Raw genomic sequence first — 16,769 nt, 5'->3', positions numbered from 1 at the left:
CTATCTAGCTCTCCCTCTATACTTCCTTTTGGATAAACAGACATATTAGGCAAGCATTTTGGAGCTTTCACCTAAATAACTACAGGTGGTGAGATAAGCTGCACAATATAATTGACCTTTCAGTATATTGTTGCACACACACCATCTATTTAGCAAATGCCCTTGTTATCAACAGCAGCCTTTTAAACTCACCTGAGCTAACAGGTATGTGAGCTGGTTACTCTGCTGCGCTTAAAATTTCTTTTTTGGTTTGCTACAATGCCTTTTCTGAAACGTTGTCTCCCTCTGCTGGAACACTGACTTCTTTCATTTAATGCCTGCAGACTATAAAAGAGAAACCAACCCAAAAAGTTTGGTTGATTAGTCTGTGGCATTCTTTTAAACTGTTGCTTATGGCGGTCTCTGTGAGCTTCTCAGTGACATTCAGCCATCCAGGTATCCCGCCTGCAGTAGACGGAATGTGGCAATGGAACGCTGGCTGCGCGTGTCATAATAGGCTCTGAGCCTTTATATACCTGCGCACAGCAGCAGCCACCTTCAGTCTGCTGCTGGACAGCCAGCAGCAGCAGCAGCAGGAGAGGTAATTAATCAGCAACCCTCCTGCTAAGGGTAGACAGCTGCTCGTTCCACACCCCCCCCGCCTTAATTGGTTCTCCTCCCTTCCAACGGTGTTGAGGCGGGTGGGAACAGCCGGGGGTTGAGGGTACTGTGCTAAAAGAGGTGGAGTTATGCAGATCTAAAACGCGTGGATTGCAGCAGCAGCAAGCCGAAAAGTGCAGGCATGTGAGGGATCTAGAGGTTGACAGCATGTCTTCTTAACGGGAGTCCAGGTGGCCATCTCCACAAATGGACTTTTCAGAATCCTTGGGTGGCACCGTAGTCGGAAACCAATTCTGGTTATCGCTTCTCATCCTTTTGGCTAAGATCAAGTGTAGTATCTGTTCTTATCAGTTTAATATCTGATACGTCCCCTATCTGGGGACCATATATTAAATGGATTTTTAGAACAGGGAGATGGAAAAAGAGCTTGCTCTGTCCACTCCACGCATTGACCTGGTATTGCAGTATCTCCAGGACCGGTGCACCCCTTCTTTAATGCAGTTTCTAAAATCAGAAAGAATTGAATTCAATGCTTTTTGTTCATTTTGCTTGTTTGTCGGATTTTGGGATGGACTCTTTGGCTTTGCTTTTCTTCTCCTCATTGGATTTTTCATGTTAAAAGTTGCAGAAGCCAGATGACAAGCTCATTTTGGTTCAACTTCAGCAACTGTGCATTGCATTGCCATGTAATGTAATGTAATGCAATGCTATCTATCTAGCTCTCCCTCTATACTTCCTTTTGGATAAACAGACATATTAGGCAAGCATTTTGGAGCTTTCACCTAAATAACTACAGGTGGTGAGATAAGCTGCACAATATAATTGACCTTTCAGTATATTGTTGCACACACACCATCTATTTAGCAAATGCCCTTGTTATCAACAGCAGCCTTTTAAACTCACCTGAGCTAACAGGTATGTGAGCTGGTTACTCTGCTGCGCTTAAAATTTCTTTTTTGGTTTGCTACAATGCCTTTTCTGAAACGTTGTCTCCCTCTGCTGGAACACTGACTTCTTTCATTTAATGCCTGCAGACTATAAAAGAGAAACCAACCCAAAAAGTTTGGTTGATTAGTCTGTGGCATTCTTTTAAACTGTTGCTTATGGCGGTCTCTGTGAGCTTCTCAGTGACATTCAGCCATCCAGGTATCCCGCCTGCAGTAGACGGAATGTGGCAATGGAACGCTGGCTGCGCGTGTCATAATAGGCTCTGAGCCTTTATATACCTGCGCACAGCAGCAGCCACCTTCAGTCTGCTGCTGGACAGCCAGCAGCAGCAGCAGCAGGAGAGGTAATTAATCAGCAACCCTCCTGCTAAGGGTAGACAGCTGCTCGTTCCACCCCCCACCCCCGCCTTAATTGGTTCTCCTCCCTTCCAACAGTGTTGAGGCGGGTGGGAACAGCCGGGGGTTGAGGGTACTGTGCTAAAAGAGGTGGAGTTATGCAGATCTAAAACGCGTGGATTGCAGCAGCAGCAAGCCGAAAAGTGCAGGCATGTGAGGGATCTAGAGGTTGACAGCATGTCTTCTTAACGGGAGTCCAGGTGGCCATCTCCACAAATGGACTTTTCAGAATCCTTGGGTGGCACCGTAGTCGGAAACCAATTCTGGTTATCGCTTCTCGGCCTTTTGGCTAAGATCAAGTGTAGTATCTGTTCTTATCAGTTTAATATCTGATACGTCTCCTATCTGGGGACCATATATTAAATGGATTTTTAGAACAGGGAGATGGAAAAAGAGCTTGCTCTGTCCACTCCACGCATTGACCTGGTATTGCAGTATCTCCAGGACCGGTGCACCCCTTCTTTAATGCAGTTTCTAAAATCAGAAAGAATTGAATTCAATGCTTTTTGTTCATTTTGCTTGTTTGTCGGATTTTGGGATGGACTCTTTGGCTTTGCTTTTCTTCTCCTCATTGGATTTTTCATGTTAAAAGTTGCAGAAGCCAGATGACAAGCTCATTTTGGTTCAACTTCAGCAACTGTGCATTGCATTGCCATGTAATGTAATGTAATGCAATGCTATCTATCTAGCTCTCCCTCTATACTTCCTTTTGGATAAACAGACATATTAGGCAAGCATTTTGGAGCTTTCACCTAAATAACTACAGGTGGTGAGATAAGCTGCACAATATAATTGACCTTTCAGTATATTGTTGCACACACACCATCTATTTAGCAAATGCCCTTGTTATCAACAGCAGCCTTTTAAACTCACCTGAGCTAACAGGTATGTGAGCTGGTTACTCTGCTGCGCTTAAAATTTCTTTTTTGGTTTGCTACAATGCCTTTTCTGAAACGTTGTCTCCCTCTGCTGGAACACTGACTTCTTTCATTTAATGCCTGCAGACTATAAAAGAGAAACCAACCCAAAAAGTTTGGTTGATTAGTCTGTGGCATTCTTTTAAACTGTTGCTTATGGCGGTCTCTGTGAGCTTCTCAGTGACATTCAGCCATCCAGGTATCCCGCCTGCAGTAGACGGAATGTGGCAATGGAACGCTGGCTGCGCGTGTCATAATAGGCTCTGAGCCTTTATATACCTGCGCACAGCAGCAGCCACCTTCAGTCTGCTGCTGGACAGCCAGCAGCAGCAGCAGCAGGAGAGGTAATTAATCAGCAACCCTCCTGCTAAGGGTAGACAGCTGCTCGTTCCACCCCCCCCCCCGCCTTAATTGGTTCTCCTCCCTTCCAACGGTGATGAGGCGGGTGGGAACAGCCGGGGGTTGAGGGTACTGTGCTAAAAGAGGTGGAGTTATGCAGATCTAAAACGCGTGGATTGCAGCAGCAGCAAGCCGAAAAGTGCAGGCATGTGAGGGATCTAGAGGTTGACAGCATGTCTTCTTAACGGGAGTCCAGGTGGCCATCTCCACAAATGGACTTTTCAGAATCCTTGGGTGGCACCGTAGTCGGAAACCAATTCTGGTTATCGCTTCTCGGCCTTTTGGCTAAGATCAAGTGTAGTATCTGTTCTTATCAGTTTAATATCTGATACGTCCCCTATCTGGGGACCATATATTAAATGGATTTTTAGAACAGGGAGATGGAAAAAGAGCTTGCTCTGTCCACTCCACGCATTGACCTGGTATTGCAGTATCTCCAGGACCGGTGCACCCCTTCTTTAATGCAGTTTCTAAAATCAGAAAGAATTGAATTCAATGCTTTTTGTTCATTTTGCTTGTTTGTCGGATTTTGGGATGGACTCTTTGGCTTTGCTTTTCTTCTCCTCATTGGATTTTTCATGTTAAAAGTTGCAGAAGCCAGATGACAAGCTCATTTTGGTTCAACTTCAGCAACTGTGCATTGCATTGCCATGTAATGTAATGTAATGCAATGCTATCTATGTAGCTCTCCCTCTATACTTCCTTTTGGATAAACAGACATATTAGGCAAGCATTTTGAAGCTTTCACCTAAATAACTACAGGTGGTGAGATAAGCTGCACAATATAATTGAACTTTCAGTATATTGTTGCACACACACCATCTATTTAGCAAATGCCCTTGTTATCAACAGCAGCCTTTTAAACTCACCTGAGCTAACAGGTATGTGAGCTGGTTACTCTGCTGCGCTTAAAATTTCTTTTTTGGTTTGCTACAATGCCTTTTCTGAAACGTTGTCTCCCTCTGCTGGAACACTGACTTCTTTCATTTAATGCCTGCAGACTATAAAAGAGAAACCAACCCAAAAAGTTTGGTTGATTAGTCTGTGGCATTCTTTTAAACTGTTGCTTATGGCGGTCTCTGTGAGCTTCTCAGTGACATTCAGCCATTCAGGTATCCCGCCTGCAGTAGACGGAATGTGGCAATGGAACGCTGGCTGCGCGTGTCATAATAGGCTCTGAGCCTTTATATACCTGCGCACAGCAGCAGCCACCTTCAGTCTGCTGCTGGACAGCCAGCAGCAGCAGCAGCAGGAGAGGTAATTAATCAGCAACCCTCCTGCTAAGGGTAGACAGCTGCTCGTTCCACCCCCCCCGCCTTAATTGGTTCTCCTCCCTTCCAACGGTGTTGAGGCGGGTGGGAACAGCCGGGGGTTGAGGGTACTGTGCTAAAAGAGGTGGAGTTATGCAGATCTAAAACGCGTGGATTGCAGCAGCAGCAAGCCGAAAAGTGCAGGCATGTGAGGGATCTAGAGGTTGACAGCATGTCTTCTTAACGGGAGTCCAGGTGGCCATCTCCACAAATGGACTTTTCAGAATCCTTGGGTGGCACCGTAGTCGGAAACCAATTCTGGTTATCGCTTCTCGGCCTTTTGGCTAAGATCAAGTGTAGTATCTGTTCTTATCAGTTTAATATCTGATACGTCCCCTATCTGGGGACCATATATTAAATGGATTTTTAGAACAGGGAGATGGAAAAAGAGCTTGCTCTGTCCACTCCACGCATTGACCTCGTATTGCAGTATCTCCAGGACCGGTGCACCCCTTCTTTAATGCAGTTTCTAAAATCAGAAAGAATTGAATTCAATGCTTTTTGTTCATTTTGCTTGTTTGTCGGATTTTGGGATGGACTCTTTGGCTTTGCTTTTCTTCTCCTCATTGGATTTTTCATGTTAAAAGTTGCAGAAGCCAGATGACAAGCTCATTTTGGTTCAACTTCAGCAACTGTGCATTGCATTGCCATGTAATGTAATGTAATGCAATGCTATCTATCTAGCTCTCCCTCTATACTTCCTTTTGGATAAACAGACATATTAGGCAAGCATTTTGGAGCTTTCACCTAAATAACTACAGGTGGTGAGATAAGCTGCACAATATAATTGACCTTTCAGTATATTGTTGCACACACACCATCTATTTAGCAAATGCCCTTGTTATCAACAGCAGCCTTTTAAACTCACCTGAGCTAACAGGTATGTGAGCTGGTTACTCTGCTGCGCCTAAAATTTCTTTTTTGGTTTGCTACAATGCCTTTTCTGAAACGTTGTCTCCCTCTGCTGGAACACTGACTTCTTTCATTTAATGCCTGCAGACTATAAAAGAGAAACCAACCCAAAAAGTTTGGTTGATTAGTCTGTGGCATTCTTTTAAACTGTTGCTTATGGCGGTCTCTGTGAGCTTCTCAGTGACATTCAGCCATCCAGGTATCCCGCCTGCAGTAGACGGAATGTGGCAATGGAACGCTGGCTGCGCGTGTCATAATAGGCTCTGAGCCTTTATATACCTGCGCACAGCAGCAGCCACCTTCAGTCTGCTGCTGGACAGCCAGCAGCAGCAGCAGCAGGAGAGGTAATTAATCAGCAACCCTCCTGCTAAGGGTAGACAGCTGCTCGTTCCACCCCCCCCCCCCCCCACCTTAATTGGTTCTCCTCCCTTCCAACGGTGTTGAGGCGGGTGGGAACAGCCGGGGGTTGAGGGTACTGTGCTAAAAGAGGTGGAGTTATGCAGATCTAAAACGCGTGGATTGCAGCAGCAGCAAGCCGAAAAGTGCAGGCATGTGAGGGATCTAGAGGTTGACAGCATGTCTTCTTAACGGGAGTCCAGGTGGCCATCTCCACAAATGGACTTTTCAGAATCCTTGGGTGGCACCGTAGTCGGAAACCAATTCTGGTTATCGCTTCTCGGCCTTTTGGCTAAGATCAAGTGTAGTATCTGTTCTTATCAGTTTAATATCTGATACGTCCCCTATCTGGGGACCATATATTAAATGGATTTTTAGAACAGGGAGATGGAAAAAGAGCTTGCTCTGTCCACTCCACGCATTGACCTGGTATTGCAGTATCTCCAGGACCGGTGCACCCCTTCTTTAATGCAGTTTCTAAAATCAGAAAGAATTGAATTCAATGCTTTTTGTTCATTTGGCTTGTTTGTCGGATTTTGGGATGGACTCTTTGGCTTTGCTTTTCTTCTCCTCATTGGATTTTTCATGTTAAAAGTTGCAGAAGCCAGATGACAAGCTCATTTTGGTTCAACTTCAGCAACTGTGCATTGCATTGCCATGTAATGTAATGTAATGCAATGCTATCTATCTAGCTCTCCCTCTATACTTCCTTTTGGATAAACAGACATATTAGGCAAGCATTTTGGAGCTTTCACCTAAATAACTACAGGTGGTGAGATAAGCTGCACAATATAATTGACCTTTCAGTATATTGTTGCACACACACCATCTATTTAGCAAATGCCCTTGTTATCAACAGCAGCCTTTTAAACTCACCTGAGCTAACAGGTATGTGAGCTGGTTACTCTGCTGCGCTTAAAATTTCTTTTTTGGTTTGCTACAATGCCTTTTCTGAAACGTTGTCTCCCTCTGCTGGAACACTGACTTCTTTCATTTAATGCCTGCAGACTATAAAAGAGAAACCAACCCAAAAAGTTTGGTTGATTAGTCTGTGGCATTCTTTTAAACTGTTGCTTATGGCGGTCTCTGTGAGCTTCTCAGTGACATTCAGCCATCCAGGTATCCCGCCTGCAGTAGACGGAATGTGGCAATGGAACGCTGGCTGCGCGTGTCATAATAGGCTCTGAGCCTTTATATACCTGCGCACAGCAGCAGCCACCTTCAGTCTGCTGCTGGACAGCCAGCAGCAGCAGCAGCAGGAGAGGTAATTAATCAGCAACCCTCCTGCTAAGGGTAGACAGCTGCTCGTTCCACTCCCCCCCCGCCTTAATTGGTTCTCCTCCCTTCCAACGGTGATGAGGCGGGTGGGAACAGCCGGGGGTTGAGGGTACTGTGCTAAAAGAGGTGGAGTTATGCAGATCTAAAACGCGTGGATTGCAGCAGCAGCAAGCCGAAAAGTGCAGGCATGTGAGGGATCTAGAGGTTGACAGCATGTCTTCTTAACGGGAGTCCAGGTGGCCATCTCCACAAATGGACTTTTCAGAATCCTTGGGTGGCACCGTAGTCGGAAACCAATTCTGGTTATCGCTTCTCGGCCTTTTGGCTAAGATCAAGTGTAGTATCTGTTCTTATCAGTTTAATATCTGATACGTCCCCTATCTGGGGACCATATATTAAATGGATTTTTAGAACAGGGAGATGGAAAAAGAGCTTGCTCTGTCCACTCCACGCATTGACCTGGTATTGCAGTATCTCCAGGACCGGTGCACCCCTTCTTTAATGCAGTTTCTAAAATCAGAAAGAATTGAATTCAATGCTTTTTGTTAATTTTGCTTGTTTGTCGGATTTTGGGATGGACTCTTTGGCTTTGCTTTTCTTCTCCTCATTGGATTTTTGATGTTAAAAGTTGCAGAAGCCAGATGACAAGCTCATTTTGGTTCAACTTCAGCAACTGTGCATTGCATTGCCATGTAATGTAATGTAATGCAATGCTATCTATCTAGCTCTCCCTCTATACTTCCTTTTGGATAAACAGACATATTAGGCAAGCATTTTGGAGCTTTCACCTAAATAACTACAGGTGGTGAGATAAGCTGCACAATATAATTGACCTTTCAGTATATTGTTGCACACACACCATCTATTTAGCAAATGCCCTTGTTATCAACAGCAGCCTTTTAAACTCACCTGAGCTAACAGGTATGTGAGCTGGTTACTCTGCTGCGCTTAAAATTTCTTTTTTGGTTTGCTACAATGCCTTTTCTGAAACGTTGTCTCCCTCTGCTGGAACACTGACTTCTTTCATTTAATGCCTGCAGACTATAAAAGAGAAACCAACCCAAAAAGTTTGGTTGATTAGTCTGTGGCATTCTTTTAAACTGTTGCTTATGGCGGTCTCTGTGAGCTTCTCAGTGACATTCAGCCATCCAGGTATCCCGCCTGCAGTAGACGGAATGTGGCAATGGAACGCTGGCTGCGCGTGTCATAATAGGCTCTGAGCCTTTATATACCTGCGCACAGCAGCAGCCACCTTCAGTCTGCTGCTGGACAGCCAGCAGCAGCAGCAGCAGGAGAGGTAATTAATCAGCAACCCTCCTGCTAAGGGTAGACAGCTGCTCGTTCCACCCCCCCCCGCCTTAATTGGTTCTCCTCCCTTCCAACGGTGTTGAGGCGGGTGGGAACAGCCGGGGGTTGAGGGTACTGTGCTAAAAGAGGTGGAGTTATGCAGATCTAAAACGCGTGGATTGCAGCAGCAGCAAGCCGAAAAGTGCAGGCATGTGAGGGATCTAGAGGTTGACAGCATGTCTTCTTAACGGGAGTCCAGGTGGCCATCTCCACAAATGGACTTTTCAGAATCCTTGGGTGGCACCGTAGTCGGAAACCAATTCTGGTTATCGCTTCTCGGCCTTTTGGCTAAGATCAAGTGTAGTATCTGTTCTTATCAGTTTAATATCTGATACGTCCCCTATCTGGGGACCATATATTAAATGGATTTTTAGAACAGGGAGATGGAAAAAGAGCTTGCTCTGTCCACTCCACGCATTGACCTGGTATTGCAGTATCTCCAGGACCGGTGCACCCCTTCTTTAATGCAGTTTCTAAAATCAGAAAGAATTGAATTCAATGCTTTTTGTTCATTTTGCTTGTTTGTCGGATTTTGGGATGGACTCTTTGGCTTTGCTTTTCTTCTCCTCATTGGATTTTTCATGTTAAAAGTTGCAGAAGCCAGATGACAAGCTCATTTTGGTTCAACTTCAGCAACTGTGCATTGCATTGCCATGTAATGTAATGTAATGCAATGCTATCTATCTAGCTCTCCCTCTATACTTCCTTTTGGATAAACAGACATATTAGGCAAGCATTTTGGAGCTTTCACCTAAATAACTACAGGTGGTGAGATAAGCTGCACAATATAATTGACCTTTCAGTATATTGTTGCACACACAGCATCTATTTAGCAAATGCCCTTGTTATCAACAGCAGCCTTTTAAACTCACCTGAGCTAACAGGTATGTGAGCTGGTTACTCTGCTGCGCTTAAAATTTCTTTTTTGGTTTGCTACAATGCCTTTTCTGAAACGTTGTCTCCCTCTGCTGGAACACTGACTTCTTTCATTTAATGCCTGCAGACTATAAAAGAGAAACCAACCCAAAAAGTTTGGTTGATTAGTCTGTGGCATTCTTTTAAACTGTTGCTTATGGCGGTCTCTGTGAGCTTCTCAGTGACATTCAGCCATCCAGGTATCCCGCCTGCAGTAGACGGAATGTGGCAATGGAACGCTGGCTGCGCGTGTCATAATAGGCTCTGAGCCTTTATATACCTGCGCACAGCAGCAGCCACCTTCAGTCTGCTGCTGGACAGCCAGCAGCAGCAGCAGCAGGAGAGGTAATTAATCAGCAACCCTCCTGCTAAGGGTAGACAGCTGCTCGTTCCACCCCCCCCCCCGCCTTAATTGGTTCTCCTCCCTTCCAACGGTGTTGAGGCGGGTGGGAACAGCCGGGGGTTGAGGGTACTGTGCTAAAAGAGGTGGAGTTATGCAGATCTAAAACGCGTGGATTGCAGCAGCAGCAAGCCGAAAAGTGCAGGCATGTGAGGGATCTAGAGGTTGACAGCATGTCTTCTTAACGGGAGTCCAGGTGGCCATCTCCACAAATGGACTTTTCAGAATCCTTGGGTGGCACCGTAGTCGGAAACCAATTCTGGTTATCGCTTCTCGGCCTTTTGGCTAAGATCAAGTGTAGTATCTGTTCTTATCAGTTTAATATCTGATACGTCCCCTATCTGGGGACCATATATTAAATGGATTTTTAGAACAGGGAGATGGAAAAAGAGCTTGCTCTGTTCACTCCACGCATTGACCTCGTATTGCAGTATCTCCAGGACCGGTGCACCCCTTCTTTAATGCAGTTTCTAAAATCAGAAAGAATTGAATTCAATGCTTTTTGTTCATTTTGCTTGTTTGTCGGATTTTGGGATGGACTCTTTGGCTTTGCTTTTCTTCTCCTCATTGGATTTTTCATGTTAAAAGTTGCAGAAGCCAGATGACAAGCTCATTTTGGTTCAACTTCAGCAACTGTGCATTGCATTGCCATGTAATGTAATGTAATGCAATGCTATCTATCTAGCTCTCCCTCTATACTTCCTTTTGGATAAACAGACATATTAGGCAAGCATTTTGGAGCTTTCACCTAAATAACTACAGGTGGTGAGATAAGCTGCACAATATAATTGACCTTTCAGTATATTGTTGCACACACACCATCTATTTAGCAAATGCCCTTGTTATCAACAGCAGCCTTTTAAACTCACCTGAGCTAACAGGTATGTGAGCTGGTTACTCTGCTGCGCTTAAAATTTCTTTTTTGGTTTGCTACAATGCCTTTTCTGAAACGTTGTCTCCCTCTGCTGGAACACTGACTTCTTTCATTTAATGCCTGCAGACTATAAAAGAGAAACCAACCCAAAAAGTTTGGTTGATTAGTCTGTGGCATTCTTTTAAACTGTTGCTTATGGCGGTCTCTGTGAGCTTCTCAGTGACATTCAGCCATCCAGGTATCCCGCCTGCAGTAGACGGAATGTGGCAATGGAACGCTGGCTGCGCGTGTCATAATAGGCTCTGAGCCTTTATATACCTGCGCACAGCAGCAGCCACCTTCAGTCTGCTGCTGGACAGCCAGCAGCAGCAGCAGCAGGAGAGGTAATTAATCAGCAACCCTCCTGCTAAGGGTAGACAGCTGCTCGTTCCACACCCCCCCCGCCTTAATTGGTTCTCCTCCCTTCCAACGGTGTTGAGGCGGGTGGGAACAGCCGGGGGTTGAGGGTACTGTGCTAAAAGAGGTGGAGTTATGCAGATCTAAAACGCGTGGATTGCAGCAGCAGCAAGCCGAAAAGTGCAGGCATGTGAGGGATCTAGAGGTTGACAGCATGTCTTCTTAACGGGAGTCCAGGTGGCCATCTCCACAAATGGACTTTTCAGAATCCTTGGGTGGCACCGTAGTCGGAAACCAATTCTGGTTATCGCTTCTCGGCCTTTTGGCTAAGATCAAGTGTAGTATCTGTTCTTATCAGTTTAATATCTGATACGTCCCCTATCTGGGGACCATATATTAAATGGATTTTTAGAACAGGGAGATGGAAAAAGAGCTTGCTCTGTCCACTCCACGCATTGACCTGGTATTGCAGTATCTCCAGGACCGGTGCACCCCTTCTTTAATGCAGTTTCTAAAATCAGAAAGAATTGAATTCAATGCTTTTTGTTCATTTTGCTTGTTTGTCGGATTTTGGGATGGACTCTTTGGCTTTGCTTTTCTTCTCCTCATTGGATTTTTCATGTTAAAAGTTGCAGAAGCCAGATGACAAGCTCATTTTGGTTCAACTTCAGCAACTGTGCATTGCATTGCCATGTAATGTAATGTAATGCAATGCTATCTATCTAGCTCTCCCTCTATACTTCCTTTTGGATAAACAGACATATTAGGCAAGCATTTTGGAGCTTTCACCTAAATAACTACAGGTGGTGAGATAAGCTGCACAATATAATTGACCTTTCAGTATATTGTTGCACACACACCATCTATTTAGCAAATGCCCTTGTTATCAACAGCAGCCTTTTAAACTCAACTGAGCTAACAGGTATGTGAGCTGGTTACTCTGCTGCGCTTAAAATTTCTTTTTTGGTTTGCTACAATGCCTTTTCTGAAACGTTGTCTCCCTCTGCTGGAACACTGACTTCTTTCATTTAATGCCTGCAGACTATAAAAGAGAAACCAACCCAAAAAGTTTGGTTGATTAGTCTGTGGCATTCTTTTAAACTGTTGCTTATGGCGGTCTCTGTGAGCTTCTCAGTGACATTCAGCCATCCAGGTATCCCGCCTGCAGTAGACGGAATGTGGCAATGGAACGCTGGCTGCGCGTGTCATAATAGGCTCTGAGCCTTTATATACCTGCGCACAGCAGCAGCCACCTTCAGTCTGCTGCTGGACAGCCAGCAGCAGCAGCAGCAGGAGAGGTAATTAATCAGCAACCCTCCTGCTAAGGGTAGACAGCTGCTCGTTCCACCCCCCCCCCGCCTTAATTGGTTCTCCTCCCTTCCAACGGTGTTGAGGCGGGTGGGAACAGCCGGGGGTTGAGGGTACTGTGCTAAAAGAGGTGGAGTTATGCAGATCTAAAACGCGTGGATTGCAGCAGCAGCAAGCCGAAAAGTGCAGGCATGTGAGGGATCTAGAGGTTGACAGCATGTCTTCTTAACGGGAGTCCAGGTGGCCATCTCCACAAATGGACTTTTCAGAATCCTTGGGTGGCACCGTAGTCGGAAACCAATTCTGGTTATCGCTTCTCGGCCTTTTGGCTAAGATCAAGTGTAGTATCTGTTAGAACCTTGCTGTTAGGTTTTTTTTCCTTTGCTGGTCACATGACCTTGTTGGCCTATTTAATCCTGCTCCGCCCTTCTGGCTTTGCTGGACTTCATTGTATTTCTACTTTCTAGCTAGCCTGTGCTCTGTATCTAACTCTGTTAGTTTGCTTGGTCTACGGACCTCTATGTTCAATCTATTTTGTTTGTTCGTCTTTCTGCTACTATTTCTGTTAGGAGGTGTCCCATATTCCTCCCAGTCCTTAGTACTTGTAGGGATTCCCTCCCCACATCTATAGGTCTTCGTACAGACTAGATTAGGACTTTAGCAGGTCTGATCGCAGGATCAGGTTCCCTGTTACATCGTAGGGATTCAGCTGAGTCCTATAGTAGGGACAGATCTCCTCTCTTTCCTTAGCTCTGGTAGCAGAACATAACAGTAAGTCCAGCCCGCAAATTCTCTAAGGAAAGATTTTTTTTTTTGTTCCATCATGGTGTCGGTTCAGGATTTGGCTAAACACCTGCAGGGACTCTCTCTGGAAGTGGCCGAGCTCCGTCAGCACGTGAGTAACTGTCCTGGAGCATATTTCTTGGAGCCTAAGGTATGTTTGCCGGATTTATTTTTTGGTGAACACCGAGAATTTTTTTCATTTAAAAATGCTTGCTTATTGTATTTTCGTTTGAGACCCAAGTCCTCTGGGGATGAATCCCAGCGCGTAGGGTTCATAATGTCACTTTTGCGCAAAGAGCCTCAGGAGTGGGCCTTTTCTTTGCAACCTAGTGATACATGCTTCAGATCAGTGGATAGTTTTTTTTCTGCTTTAGGACTATTATATGATGATCCTGACCGTGTGGCATCAGCTGAGACTGAGTTGAGACGTCTAAAACAAGGATCGGGTAATGTTGAAAAATATTGTACACATTTTCGTCGTTGGTCCACTCAAACAGGGTGGAACGATTCTGCTCTGAAAAGTCTATTTCTTGCTGGGCTCAGTGAAAGGGTTAAAGACCTGCTAATTGCTTATCCTACACCTGAGGATTTGCAACAGGCTATGCAATTAGCTATACGGGTGGATAGAAGACTGCGTGCTAGGGTTAATGAGAGCAAATCCTCTGCTATGTCAGTTTCTGGTTATGATAATGTGTGTACTAACAGTGGTGAACCGATGGAGATTGGATCGGGGGAACCTCGCTCTCAAGAAAAAGACCGTCGTTTTTCGGAAGGCTTGTGTTACTATTGCGGAAAATCTGGTCATTTGATTAAAGGCTGTGAGCTTCGTATGAAGAAAGAAAAAAAAATGGTCAGTCACGCCCGTATTGTATGTTTAAATTCCAAGGGTATATTTTTAGCTGCTTCCACGATTGCTCAGGAAAAATTGATGGAATTTCGGGTGTTTGTTGATTGCGGGTCTACACTGAATGTAATTGATGGGGGATTCGTGGAAAAACTCAATTTAAAACCTGAACCTTTATCATCCCCCATTGCTGTGGTTTCTGTGGATGGCTCCCCTTTGAAGAATATTACTCTCAAGGTCAGTGAATTTCCTCTCACTATTAATGGTGTTCACCATGAGAAATTGGATTTGGTAGTGTTGAATAACTTGCCTTCTCCAGTAATATTGGGTTTGCCCTGGTTAAAATTTCACAATCCTGTATTGGATTGGTCTACCAGTGAAATTAAATCCTGGAGCCATAAATGTTATGACAAGTGTTATAACGGGCGTATTGCAGCTTTGGATAGGGGAGAATTGCCTGTTCCTATTCAGGATTTTTGGAGAGTTTTTTCTGAGAAGGAATCGCAGGTTTTGCCTCCCCATAGAGACTATGATTGTTCTATTGAATTTGTCCCTGGAGCGACTCTTCCTAAAAGTCGTTTATTTAACCTTACTATTCCTGAGAGGAAGGCTTTGGAGGAATACATACAGACAAGTTTGGCCGCCGGTCACATTAGGCCCTCTAAGTCTCCTGTGGCGGTTGGATTTTTTTTTGTAAAAAAAAAGGACGGCGGTTTACGTCCTTGTCTGGATTTTCGTGAGATTAACAAAATTACGGTACGCAATCCTTACCCACTGCCATTGATTCCTGATCTGTTTAACCAGTTATTGGGGGCCAAGTGGTTCTCTAAAATTGACCTTAAGGGGGCATACAATCTGTTGCGCATGAAGGAGGGTGATGAATGGAAGACTGCTTTTAACACTCCTGTGGGTCATTTTGAGAATCTGGTTATGCCTTTTGGTCTTACTAATGCTCCTGCATTTTTTCAGAATCTGATTAATGACATCCTTAGACCTTTGATCGGTAAAAATGTGGTTGTGTATTTGGATGACATTTTGATTTATTCGCCAGATCTGGAGTCTCATTGGCGGAGCGTGCGTGAGGTATTACAGTTATTAATGGACAATTCGCTTTTTGCTAAGCTGGAGAAATGTGAGTTCGCTGTACAGAGAATTAGTTTTTTGGGCTACATTATCTCCAGCAAAGGTTTTGAGATGGATCCGGTTAAGGTTCAGGCTGTGCAGGAATGGCCTAGGCCTATTGGTTTGAAATCGATACAGAGGTTTTTGGGTTTCGCCAATTACTATAGAAAATTCATAAAAATTTTTTCTAGTATTGTCAAACCTCTGACTGATCTCACCAGGAAAGGTGCTGATGCGGTTCAGTGGTCTTCTGAGGCCATTGAAGCTTTTGTGTATCTCAAGGAGAGGTTCACCTCTGCTCCCATCCTTATGCAGCCTGATGTTACTAGGCCGTTTTTGGTTGAGGTTGATGCTTCCTCTGTGGGGGTTGGCGCAGTATTGTCTCAGGATAACGGGGATGGATTACATCCCTGTGCTTTTCTTTCAAAAAAATTTTCGGAGACTGAATTGAATTACGATATTGGTAATCGGGAATTATTGGCTATTAAACTCGCATTTGAACACTGGCGCCACTTCTTGGAAGGTGCGGAATTTCCCGTTCAGGTTCTTACGGATCATAAAAATCTGATATATCTTGACGCTGCCAAGCGCCTGAATGCCCGTCAGGCTAGGTGGGCACTGTTTTTCTCGCGGTTTAATTTCTCCGTTACTTACATCCCTGGTACTAAGAATGTTAAGGCGGATGCCTTGTCTCGCAGTTTTTCTCCCATAGTCGGTGCTGAGAAAGAGGAAAACATTTTACAAGAAGGTGTTGTGATAGCTGCTTTAGACTCCGTTTTGGAAGATGAGATTCTTAAAGCTCAGGAGAATGCCCCATCTAACACTCCTCATGGGAGGTTGTTTGTGCCTGGGACCTTTAGGAGAGATTTGTTTGTTGAGTGTCACGAATCTCGGTTGGCAGGTCATCCCGGAATCTCTGAGACCAAGAGACTGGTGGGTCGCAGTTTTTGGTGGCCTGGATGGCAGAAGGAAGTCATTAAGTGGGTGCGCCAATGTACTATATGTGCTAGATCTAAGTCCTCACATACTCCTGCTGCGGGGTTGCTTTGTCCTTTGGAGGTCCCCAGTGCTCCTTGGACACATTTGGCTATGGACTTTATAACTGACCTTCCCCCCTCTGAGGGTTTTACTGTCATCTGGGTGGTCGTGGACCGTTTTAGCAAGATGTGTCACTTGGTTCCCTTCGTCAAACTGCCCTGCGCTAAAACTCTCGCTAAGGCCTTTGTCAAGGAAATTGTCAGACTTCATGGCGTTCCTACTGACATTGTTTCTGATAGAGGTCCTCAGTTCGTGGCTCGTTTTTGGCGTGCCTTTTGTGACAGGTTGGGAATTCATTTGTCGTTTTCGTCCGGATATCATCCTGAATCTAATGGCCAGACAGAAAGGAAAAACCAGGATGTTGAGCAGTTCTTGCGTTGTTTTGTGGCAGACAATCAAGAGGGGTGGTCTGAGTTTCTGCCACTTGCCGAATTTGCTCTGAACAATCATACATCTTCTTCTGCTGGTTGTTCGCCTCTTTTTTGTTGTTCTGGGAGACATCCGTCGTTTGGGTCGTTCTCCAAGTTGGGATCTGCCGTGCCTGAGGAGGAGAATTTTTCCGGTGATTTGGAAAGAGTTTGGACGGA

The 16,769-nt window shown here is 44.9% G+C and overlaps 9 non-coding genes and 1 pseudogene across 9 annotated transcripts; all 10 read left to right on the top strand.

Moving 5' to 3' along the window:
• Positions 1–899: 899 nt before the first annotated feature.
• LOC141185509 (U2 spliceosomal RNA) lies at positions 900–1,090 on the top strand. Its single transcript, XR_012260165.1, has one exon. It is a non-coding gene; the product is annotated as a U2 spliceosomal RNA (small nuclear RNA).
• A 1,122-nt stretch (positions 1,091–2,212) lies between these two features.
• Positions 2,213–2,403, top strand: LOC141184586 (U2 spliceosomal RNA). The gene has a single exon (XR_012259327.1). It is a non-coding gene; the product is annotated as a U2 spliceosomal RNA (small nuclear RNA).
• Positions 2,404–3,524: 1,121 nt separating this feature from the next.
• On the top strand, positions 3,525–3,715 carry LOC141186665 (U2 spliceosomal RNA). Its single transcript, XR_012260922.1, has one exon. It is a non-coding gene; the product is annotated as a U2 spliceosomal RNA (small nuclear RNA).
• A 1,118-nt stretch (positions 3,716–4,833) lies between these two features.
• On the top strand, positions 4,834–5,024 carry LOC141185367 (U2 spliceosomal RNA). Its single transcript, XR_012260036.1, has one exon. It is a non-coding gene; the product is annotated as a U2 spliceosomal RNA (small nuclear RNA).
• A 1,125-nt stretch (positions 5,025–6,149) lies between these two features.
• Positions 6,150–6,340, top strand: LOC141186664 (U2 spliceosomal RNA). Its single transcript, XR_012260921.1, has one exon. It is a non-coding gene; the product is annotated as a U2 spliceosomal RNA (small nuclear RNA).
• A 1,120-nt stretch (positions 6,341–7,460) lies between these two features.
• On the top strand, positions 7,461–7,651 carry LOC141186663 (U2 spliceosomal RNA). Its single transcript, XR_012260920.1, has one exon. It is a non-coding gene; the product is annotated as a U2 spliceosomal RNA (small nuclear RNA).
• Positions 7,652–8,770: 1,119 nt separating this feature from the next.
• On the top strand, positions 8,771–8,961 carry LOC141186662 (U2 spliceosomal RNA). Its single transcript, XR_012260919.1, has one exon. It is a non-coding gene; the product is annotated as a U2 spliceosomal RNA (small nuclear RNA).
• Positions 8,962–10,082: 1,121 nt separating this feature from the next.
• LOC141185499 (U2 spliceosomal RNA) lies at positions 10,083–10,273 on the top strand. The gene has a single exon (XR_012260156.1). It is a non-coding gene; the product is annotated as a U2 spliceosomal RNA (small nuclear RNA).
• A 1,120-nt stretch (positions 10,274–11,393) lies between these two features.
• On the top strand, positions 11,394–11,584 carry LOC141186661 (U2 spliceosomal RNA). The gene has a single exon (XR_012260918.1). It is a non-coding gene; the product is annotated as a U2 spliceosomal RNA (small nuclear RNA).
• A 1,120-nt stretch (positions 11,585–12,704) lies between these two features.
• LOC141186074 (U2 spliceosomal RNA) lies at positions 12,705–12,797 on the top strand (annotated as a pseudogene).
• The last annotated feature ends 3,972 nt before the right edge of the window (positions 12,798–16,769 follow it).

This window comes from Phyllobates terribilis, unplaced genomic scaffold (assembly GCF_046119375.1).
Source record: "Phyllobates terribilis strain yellow unplaced genomic scaffold, ASM4611937v1 Scaffold_40__1_contigs__length_11209783, whole genome shotgun sequence".
Taxonomy (NCBI): domain Eukaryota; kingdom Metazoa; phylum Chordata; class Amphibia; order Anura; family Dendrobatidae; genus Phyllobates; species Phyllobates terribilis.
The sequence above is the reverse complement of the archived record's forward strand: the minus strand, read 5'-3'. Positions and strand labels throughout refer to the sequence as shown.